The sequence below is a fragment of the Lactuca sativa genome, chromosome 8, assembly GCF_002870075.4.
Source record: "Lactuca sativa cultivar Salinas chromosome 8, Lsat_Salinas_v11, whole genome shotgun sequence".
NCBI lineage: Eukaryota > Viridiplantae > Streptophyta > Magnoliopsida > Asterales > Asteraceae > Lactuca > Lactuca sativa.
In genome coordinates this window covers 239,204,048-239,214,238 of record NC_056630.2, presented here as the reverse complement: position 1 = coordinate 239,214,238, position 10,191 = coordinate 239,204,048, and the positions used below count along the sequence as shown (strand labels likewise).

The following is a 10,191-nucleotide window of genomic DNA, read 5'->3' as shown; positions in this document are numbered from 1 at the left end:
ACAACCGCTTTACCCTTAAGACCGGTTTCAGCGGTCTTCAAGAGTCCTTGAAGCTTGCTGAGGGTAACTTCCTCCTTGTTCATATGATATGTCATTCGAAAATGATCATAACAAGAAGGCAAGGAGTGCAAAATGATGTCAATTGCTAACTCCTCGGGGATGTTAACATTCAGCTTCAGCAAACGGTCCACATACCTTTGCATCTTTTGCATGTGGCCCGTGACGGATTCACCGTCCTTCATGCGGGTAGTTATTATGGAGGAGATTATTTCATACCGCTCCTGACGAGCACTCTGATGGTACCTTTCCATCAAGTCTTGGTGCATCTCAAAAGGGTAGAAATCTTCATATGACTTTTGGAGCTCGGCTGTCATCGTGGCCATCATGATACATGCCACCTTAGTAGCATCTCTCTCATGAGTCCTGAATTCAGCGATCTCCTCAGGAGTAGCAGTAGACTCATCAAGTTCCTTTAACTCCTTATCGAGGACATATTCCTTGTCCTCGTAATGAGTAACCATCCTGATGTTCCTAATCCAATCCATGAAGTTGGAACCATCAAAGATGACCCTCCCACAAAGATTCATGAGAGAGAAAGAACCAGTTGGGTTAGAGCCTGAAGCATTAGTGTTGGAAGACATCTGAAAGAAGAAAGTAAGTTTAGATTAGATATTTAGGATCCTTAATAAGACACCCAAATGTAATATTAAGGCTAGGATCCAATCACAATATATTACACTTAGAAGAGGGATGCCGTAATCTAAGTAATAATATATTTGAAAGGTAGGCGAATGATGATTCACCAATTTCCACCATGAAAACGAAATGATTAATTAGGTTTAATTGGATTTGAAATTCCTAGATTCTTTTGAGATTCATTGAACTTTTCAATGGCATGTTTCAATCTCGATTGTGCCCTTCAAGTTTTGTGACTGGGATGCCGAGGATCACAAAACAAGGTGTGAATAACCATGCTAACTCACTTGGTACTCCTAATATTATCACCTAATCAATGTGCCGGTTAACCACACACGCTCCATTGATCTATGACAACATTAAGTTACCCTTCGTGATCCTTACTAGTCTAATTAGTGTGCCGGTTAACCACACACGCTCCACTAACGACTTGGTAAGGTACAAAGTGTGAATTCCATGGATTAGCACCATGTTCACATTTTCCTAAAATAACTAAGATTGGGAATTAAAAGAGTTTAGTTATTTTATAAGATTCATTATACTTTTAATGAGGATTTAAAGTCGTTGTTCTACCCGTTCGGCTAACGACCCTCCACCGATCAAGCAAGCGGTGGGTGAGAGTATACACCCATTAAGTCGCCATTTTATAGGCAACAACCTTATACCCACCTTATAGACCGGCTTCGTGAATGAGGCCTACTAACGGTAAAACGACTTATTCTTATACATATATATAATAATTAACCATTAATGTTATAAATAGTATAAGGGTTGAATTTTAACTATTAAAACTCTAAGGTTTGGAATTAAAGTTTATTAAAGTGTGTGAAACTTTACAAATTCCAAAACTTGAGGACAAGTTTTGTTACTTTGCAAAACTCTTCATTTCATAACTTATGAATTAAAGGTTCATAAAAATGAAGACTCTTCATTTTCATGTAACTTATGTGTTTTAAGTGTGTGTTAAAAGAAAGTGACCTTTGGTAATCCATAACTTGAGGACAAATTATGGACTCCATTAAAACACATAAATGATTAAGAATTAATTCTAAACAATTCAGCAAATAATTCCTATCATTTTCTAAATTCATAAGAACATGAACATGATCATCAAAAATTCAAGAATTATATGAACACATAAAATCATGGATTTTTGATATATGCTATTGTAAATGGATTAGAACAACCATTACACCAACTAAAATAAGTTTTACAACACCAAAACAATTTAGGGTAATGTTTCCAGTCCATTTCCAGCAGCAAAAGTCGAGATTCTGCATTCTTTCGATCCTACTCGCCGAGTGCACGAACGGACTCGTCGAGTAGGTTGAAGTTTGCCTTGGACTCGGCGAGTCCCCCCAATGGACTCGGCGAGTCTAGCATGCAGACAGCAACGATTTCGACTTTTTTCACTATTTTGCATCAAGTATCAAACAAGCAAGCCTAGGCTCTGATACCACTGTTGGGTTTTGAGCAATCTAACACTTCCTAAGTGTGCATGCAACCCTAATAAACCTTGGATCTATGTTTGTCTAAATACATGCAAAATAATAATTTTCCAAGGTTTATAACCTATCTAACATGGCATGGGGAACATTTCAACATAAAAGAGTTAGAAGAGATTACATACCTTTTGTTGTGTTGGGTTCTTAGGAGTTTGAGGGCCAAGCACCAATAGTGTGAATGCCTCAAATGGAATCACAAACACCACAAACTCTTGGAAAACTTTGAGAGAGTATACACACTCTTGTATTTTCGGCCACACACATGCACACACACACTAGAACACTAGCTTTCTCTTAGGCTATCTTAGGCTCTCTTTCATGCTCCATAAGCATGCTTATATAGTATGCATGGTTAGGGTGAAACCCTAATAACCCATGTCTTTTCCTTTTCCAAGGATCCATGGGTTAAAAGCTCCATGGATCATCCATGGACTTCCACATAAGCCTAGCCCATTAACAAATGAGTATTAGCCCATACTATATAAAACAAATAGCCCATAATTTAATTAGTATTCCTTTTAATCTCTAAATTAATCCATAATTAATTTAGGACTAAAACTAATTAAATAATGTAACTTCATATTAATATATTATAACTCATAATATATTAATAAACATATGTGTATAACTCTCATAAAATTATCCATAATAGTTTGGATGAGATGCAACCCAAATGGACCATGCCGGTCGGGTCAAGTATATACCAAATAAGTTATGGACTTAGACACCTTATCCAACACACCTCACCTCAAATCGTTCTTGTTCAGGAAGGGGTTCCATTTTCTAAATAAAATTACCCAACATAATCCAAGTATGACCTTAAGTCATGTCATTGAGCTTCTGAGTAACAAAATATTAAATTTAATTCAAAATCATATAAAAAATGGACACACTGGAAACTCAACACGAGTCTCAAAGCGACCAAAATAATAATTGAACAGAAACTCTTGTTCCTGACTCTGGTTTGGTTTCCATCTCCAGCAATCACAACAGAAAAGTTTCCAGGGAGGATACTGAACTTGTAAGGGAATTTGTTCTTCTTTCTTGTAGTATTATTACTGACAAGTCAAGATTTGGTGTATGTTGATATAAATCTTGAATGTTGCAGGTTCAAAACTTCATAGAACGTTGTTTGTAGTTGTATATGAATAGGGATGAGGTGGTAAAAACTCTATTGAATCATGCACGTATAGATCCTGGTTTTACAACTCTTGGTAATCACTGTTATGTTGTTATTATTATTATTATTATTTTTACATTGTAACGTTAACTTTCCTTTTTTGGTGGATAGTTTGGCAGAAGTTAGAAGAAGAGAATGCATATTTTTTCAGAGCCTACTACATAAGGTTAAAATTGAAGAAGCATATCATCCTTTTCAATCATTTACTCGAGCATCAATATCACCTTATGAAGTACCCAATGCCTCCAAAGCTACCTATGGGTCCCATACACAGTGGGGTACATCCCATGCCAGGTATGGTAATCTATTGCTACAAAGAAAGAAGTTGTATTTTTTAGAAAGTGTAGAATTATTATTCAATATTACTCTTTCCAGTGCAGTTAACAACTTTCCCATGGGATACCCAGTTCTACAACAACTTCCAATGGGGACTCCAGGTCAGCCTCATATGGATTCCATGGGTATGTCTAGCTGTCATGTGGTCAATGGAGTCCCTGCTCCCAGTCACTTTCATCCCATACGAATGAACTCTGGAAACGAGTGAGTTTTATTTTATTATATTTTGATGTGATGAATTAATAAAAAAAGATAAAAAGAAAGTTTTTCCCATGTGTTGTTGCTGAAGTATGGGGTGGATCTTCTTGGACCTATGGATGAGATCTTCTATGAAACTTATGACAGATATGAGCCAACAAATGATGTTGAAGCTGATAGCTGCTTTGTATCAACTGTAATTAGCAATTAATGTGTTTTGTTTTGTAGTATACAGAAAAGAAAGGCTTAATAAAGAAAATCATATAATAACTCATATAATTCATAAAATTACCTGATTTCAAGTGCAAGGAGTGGATCAAGGGGATATGCAATCGCAAGGAAAGGTTGTACGATTAACAAGACCATCAGGTGCTAAAGGATCAATGCGAATAACTTCATTGTAGCAATAAATAGCATCCACATAATTCCCCTGTTTGTTCAATCATCAATCAACTCTTTTAGCACACCTAAATGCAAAAATAACAACCTTTCTAGCATCCGTAAGTGCATTTCCCCAGTGAAAAGTATATTGTCAAAAGCATGAACACACAAAAAATTGATTATAGAAGAGAATGAAAAACTCACGAGATTATTATATGCTTCCAAAAATCCAGCATCACGAGCTATAGCCTGCTTATAATGGTTAATTGCCATCTCCAAGTTACCTTGCTCATAATATATGCTAGCTAAATTCCCTGAACAATGTAAAAGTCAACTTAGTAAAAGTCAAATAGTTGGTTCATGTAAAAGATAGAAACTTAACATGATAATATTACTATTACTAACCAAAAGCCATGGCATAGTCTGGTTTAGACTGAAGAGCACGCTCATAACATACAATAGCTTCTGTATCCATTCCCAAAGCCTATAAAATGCAAAGAAAAAACATTTTAGAAAGAAAAACAATCTCCTTGTGTTAATATCTACCAAGAATTATCAGAAAAACAATGGAGTATTCACCTTGTATCCATTTCCCAAGTTCAAATAGGCATCAGAAAATGTTGGCTTAAGTTTGACAGCCTCCTGAAATAAACAAGATCCACACTGAGAGTAAATCCATCCGAATAATACAAGACATATATAACATTTGCATGTCATTGACAACAAAAGTAATAATAATAATAATAATAACAATAATAATAATAATAATAATAATAATAATAATAATAATAATAATAATAATAATAATATGTATATACCTTGTGATACTAGAGTGCCCTATTAAGATCACGGGACTCCATGAAAAGGCCAGCAAGGTTTGACCAAGCAATAGCAAAAGTTGATTGAATACTCCTTTCAGCAAGAAGTTCCCCTTCTGAATAGCTCATAAAGATATTCAGACAAGTAAAGATAGAATGCATAGATAGACAAAACTTAAGTCCACTTTTGCCCCTGGATCATTGTATTGTAAGCCACTGAAGTTCAAATGACATAAATATATAGACGTTAATTTCTTAAAACTATTAACTTTAAATTCCATATCACTTACCATGCTATGAGAAAGGCAGAAAGATAATATGCAGTATTGAGTAGCTCGTAGGATAGTATCCTTGAAATTCCATATCTCCTAAGCTTTTTCAATATCCTGAGAGAATTCCATGGAAAAGAATAATATCAACAAAAAAAATGTTTCTTTTTAGGTTTGCCTTTGTAAAACTGATAAATGACAATCCATGTCATAGCCTGATAATATTGAGCAATAGTGATGAAAGCCAAGAAGCTTGTACTCTGATGACGAGGATGACATGACTTTCATTTTTTTCTTCTGAATCTAAACAGAACATGTGGAATTTTCAGAAGCCTTGCACTAGAATTATTTTCCCATATGTAGAATTGCTATTGAGTAGACATAATTCCATTGATCAATCCCTTCGATAAAGCTGTTGGCAGAATCTGATAGTCTATAAGGCTAACCTTGAAGTGAAGAGTTAACAATTAGCAAAATGGTAAAATTTAAACTGTAAATTAACATATAGTTAACAATGCTAACATCACTCTGAATCTAGAATTTATTCCTAATTTTGATATAAGCATGTAAACCCTAAAAGAACGTCTAGATAACTAAATATCATCCATCAAAATCAATACCATTAACACTTCCTAACGATTACAACAATCAAATATGTAAAATTGGCTCAGATTTCGATAAAATATCAAACAATTCAATAAATTAGGCACATTCAAATATGGAAATTGTTATAGTTTGTAGGAACATCGTGTAAAAAGGAAATAATCAAACTCACATCACCACCACGCACACACCGGAGTTGTATATATTAACCTGATTAGTAGGACTCAGGAGTGGACGCAAATGATTGGTAATCGATTGATTAATCAACTCTTGCTTCGTTGCTTGCTGTATGATGCTTTTGCCAACTGCCTTCCCTTCGCGTGCCTTCCTTTTCTTTGCATTTGGGCCTGATTCATTAATGTAGTATTAAAAAAAAGGCCCCATGAAAAAAATGGCCCTGTGCACATGCCCATATTGCCCCTCCTTATCACCGGCCCTGCAGATTACAAGTTGCTTCGGGAAAGTTAGAACTCTCCTTAATCCATTTGCATTGTTCCTCAATACTCAATGCTTCAGGGATGAAATAGAAACCTGACAACACATAGTTATCAAGTATCAAGTATATGTATAAAAAAATTAACCACATAACATAACTATAAGAGAATGGAGAAGAAATATTGAGAGAAAAAAAAGAGCGAGAAGTTAGGTGGTCGAGAATGAGGGACCATCAACTTACCTGATGGGAACATCAAAGATATATTGTGATTTATTTTTGGAGGAGGCACGACCAACTTTAACTTAGATGATGCTTGAATCGTACCTATCTAGGGCTTCATTAGTTCATAGATGGTGATAAGGAGAAGTTGTAAAACCCTAAATCTCCTTGTTGTATGTCTAACACAAGAACAATGTAACGAGCCCTAAATCGTAGTCTCGTGAGCGTGAGGATCTGAAAATGGTTGGCTCTTAAACAAATGCTTGTAAACTTAAGCAATCGTTGCAGTCTCGGGGAGGTGAGGTGAGCTCGAGGATACCGACAGGAAGAGGTGAACGTAGGTCGCCGGTGGGAAGAGGTGAGTGGAGATGAGCAGAAGTGAGCAGATGTAGCGAATAGAGATCACCGTTTTAAAAAAAACCCTAGATCCCTCGCGACCTTGTTATAAGAAGCGCATTCATTTTTAAGAATTATAAAGCGACATGCCTCCACGACGCACTTTTTTATTGGGTGCCCTCCGTGTTTTTTTAATTATAAAGCGACATGCCTGCACGACACGTTTTTTTTAATGGGTGCCCTCCGTGTTTTTTTATTTATTTTTTCAGACACTAATTTTAGGTCACGCAAAAATGCGTAACCTAAATCCTTCAAATTTTTTGGGAGATGACATTATTTTTAACGCACACACTTTTGCGTATCGTAAATCACCGCGTGTCATTGTTCGTGCGTCATTAAAGGCCTATATTCTAATAGTGTTTGTTAAAAGCGAACTAGAACCTGCGAATAATTTGATTTCTTAAAATTCAGTTGAGTACGTTTGCATTTCTAAAAATAGTTCAAAAGTTTTAAAATAAAAGGCATTTGTTGTTCCAAAGGTGCAAACTGTTTTGAACCAGGTTTTTGCAACATCCGGACTTAACAAAGATTATAGAAGAGAACTACCGTCCCTTGTTGAAGAAGAAATTGTTGATGGGTGCGACGAATATTTTTGGTCTACCCCTATTGACAACGCAGCTGAAACCAAAGTTCTCTAAGAAATGACCTTTTGGAAGAAAAAGGGAAGATATGTGGCAGAACCTTTGAACAAGGTCAATTCTTTCTACGGAAAAGGAATTCCAAGTGAAACCAAAGATGTTGCTACTGATATATCATCAGAAAAGTCTAAAACCCTATTAGAAAGCCAAAACCTAGGGCTATTCTTCATAAGTATGCTGAGCAATTCGCTACTCATAAACGTCAAAGAAATGCTAGATATAATAAAAATATAAAAGAAAGTAAGCATTTTTGACAATCTAGAAATCCCAACTTTGTTTATCAAGAAAGATCTTCAAACCTGCTGCAAATGTCTCTTCAAATTCGAATCCCAAAAGTTTTTCAAAACTTCACTCTAACAGTCCACATGTTTAACAACCAAAAATATTTTAGAAACCATAGTTTTCAAAACAAACGAAACCTTTAGAAAGTTCAAAACCTAATTTTTCTTCTAAATATAATATTTCTCAGTCTGCCGACACGTCGAAAGATGTTAAGGGAAAAAAAAGGTAGTTCCGGAGTCTAAATTTCCTTTCAAGAAGTCCGAATCTCACCTTAAAAGGAAGAAAAGAATGGTTGAGAAAAAGGCCGAAAAGCAACAAATGAGTAATAAGCAAAGAAAAATCTCTTTTAAAGAAAAGAACTCAGAAGACAAAAGGATCATTGTTTTTAAAATAAAAAAACGAGACAATTCAACATTGGTTAAACGATCATACTAGGTTTTCATGTCACTATGAAAACCTCACGTGGACCCAAACAACTTTGGGTTCCTAAATCTCTTTGATTTTTGTAGGTCATACATGACGAGCAGTTTGATTCTGAATGTGGCTGCTCGCGTCACATGACAGGAAGGAAGGAAGAGCTGCGAGAGTTCATATCATTGAGAGATTGAGGGAGAGTCAAATACAAAAATAACCCTCTTGGGGAAATTAAGAGCTATGGAATGAGCATGAATGGTGAATTCTCTATTCCAAAAGTAGCATATGTGGTAGGCTTTCAAGACAACCTAATCAATGTATCTCAATTGGTTGTACGTACGGGCTTGAAAGTATCCTTCTATGATGAGGGATCAAAAATAATCGAGAAGAAATCCAAAACAGTGATGCTAAAGTCCAAATGAAAAGGCGAGATGTATTCACTTAATCTGAATCCAAACAAAGGGAAGCTAGCCATTTGCCTTCTTATGAAATCATCTTAGGATGATAGTTGGCTCTGGCACTAAAGGCTCTCGCATCACAACTTCAAAGACGTCAATAAGCTCGTATTTGGTGATCATGTGCGATGTGACATCCCCATTTTCACCGCCAGAAAGACCCATTTGTTTATGCAATATTTTGAAAATCGAAGTAACCTTATAAAGAAAAGAGGTGCGGAATTCGTTCACGGAAAACATGATAAATACGTTATGAAAGCATTTCTGAAAGAAATGTATTTTTATTCATTTTCAAAAAACTAGGATGTCATCGTCAATATAGAAACATAAGCATAAATAGAACTTACATTCATTTACACTATTGATCTACATCTCTTTTAATTAAATATCTCAGTGTAAAGTAGCTTCATATCGACACCTGTGATAGAAATAAACTTTAGTGGATCAGGTTGGGAAACCTGGTGAGTGCATAGGGTTTTCAACCAACAATAATATATTTATTATGTTTAAACACCAAATAGTCAACCTAATTACCCATCTCCATTATCTTCTTTACTCTTAAGGATTGCCCTAAGGAATAGGCACGAAGTCCATCGTTGCCAATGACACAGCCGTCAATGTTATCTATTAAGCATAGCTGCCAAAATTACCATTTAGGAATAGATGCCAAAATTATGACATTCTCTATGAGGCACAAGTGTTGATATTATCCTTTAAGCGCAACTGCCAGGGTTGTAATCTTCTCTATTCGGTGTAATTGCCAATACAATCATTAGAGTGTAACTGCTAGGATGTTTAGAGTACATCGTAGATCAAAAACATCTACAGGTTATGGCGCAGCTACCAATGCTCAACTATAGGGTTCTAAGTCCATTTCTGCCAATGTTCATCTATAGGGCACTATGTCCATAGTGCGAATGTTCCTCTATATCAGCTTTCATCCCTCATCATTTATCTACCTATGTTTTACCCAACATATTTTGTAGATATAAAATACATATACAGTTTAAATAATTTAAAACATGCATAAAATCGTTCATCCAGCATAGATAGCAAGTATACGGATAATATGCACACATAGCACGTAGATTATATAAAATACTTCATATTTATGTGTAAGATGAAAGCAACTATGCACTCACACATAAACTCTTTGACAAATATTTAACTCTTTAACATATATTTAATACTTGTATTAAAATCATGTTCATGAAAGGGACTATGCACTCACTATACGTAATTTATATTAAATACTTCATATCTATGTGTAATATGAAAGTAACTATGCACTCACTTGTTAAAGTGACGACTCGAAATTCGAGTAGCGTTTCGCTTCTTAACAATATGATTTCCATCGACGAAGCC

At 35.5% G+C, this 10,191-nt stretch overlaps 1 pseudogene; it reads left to right on the top strand.

Moving 5' to 3' along the window:
• Positions 1-3,084: 3,084 nt before the first annotated feature.
• LOC111894536 (uncharacterized) lies at positions 3,085-3,925 on the top strand (annotated as a pseudogene).
• The last annotated feature ends 6,266 nt before the right edge of the window (positions 3,926-10,191 follow it).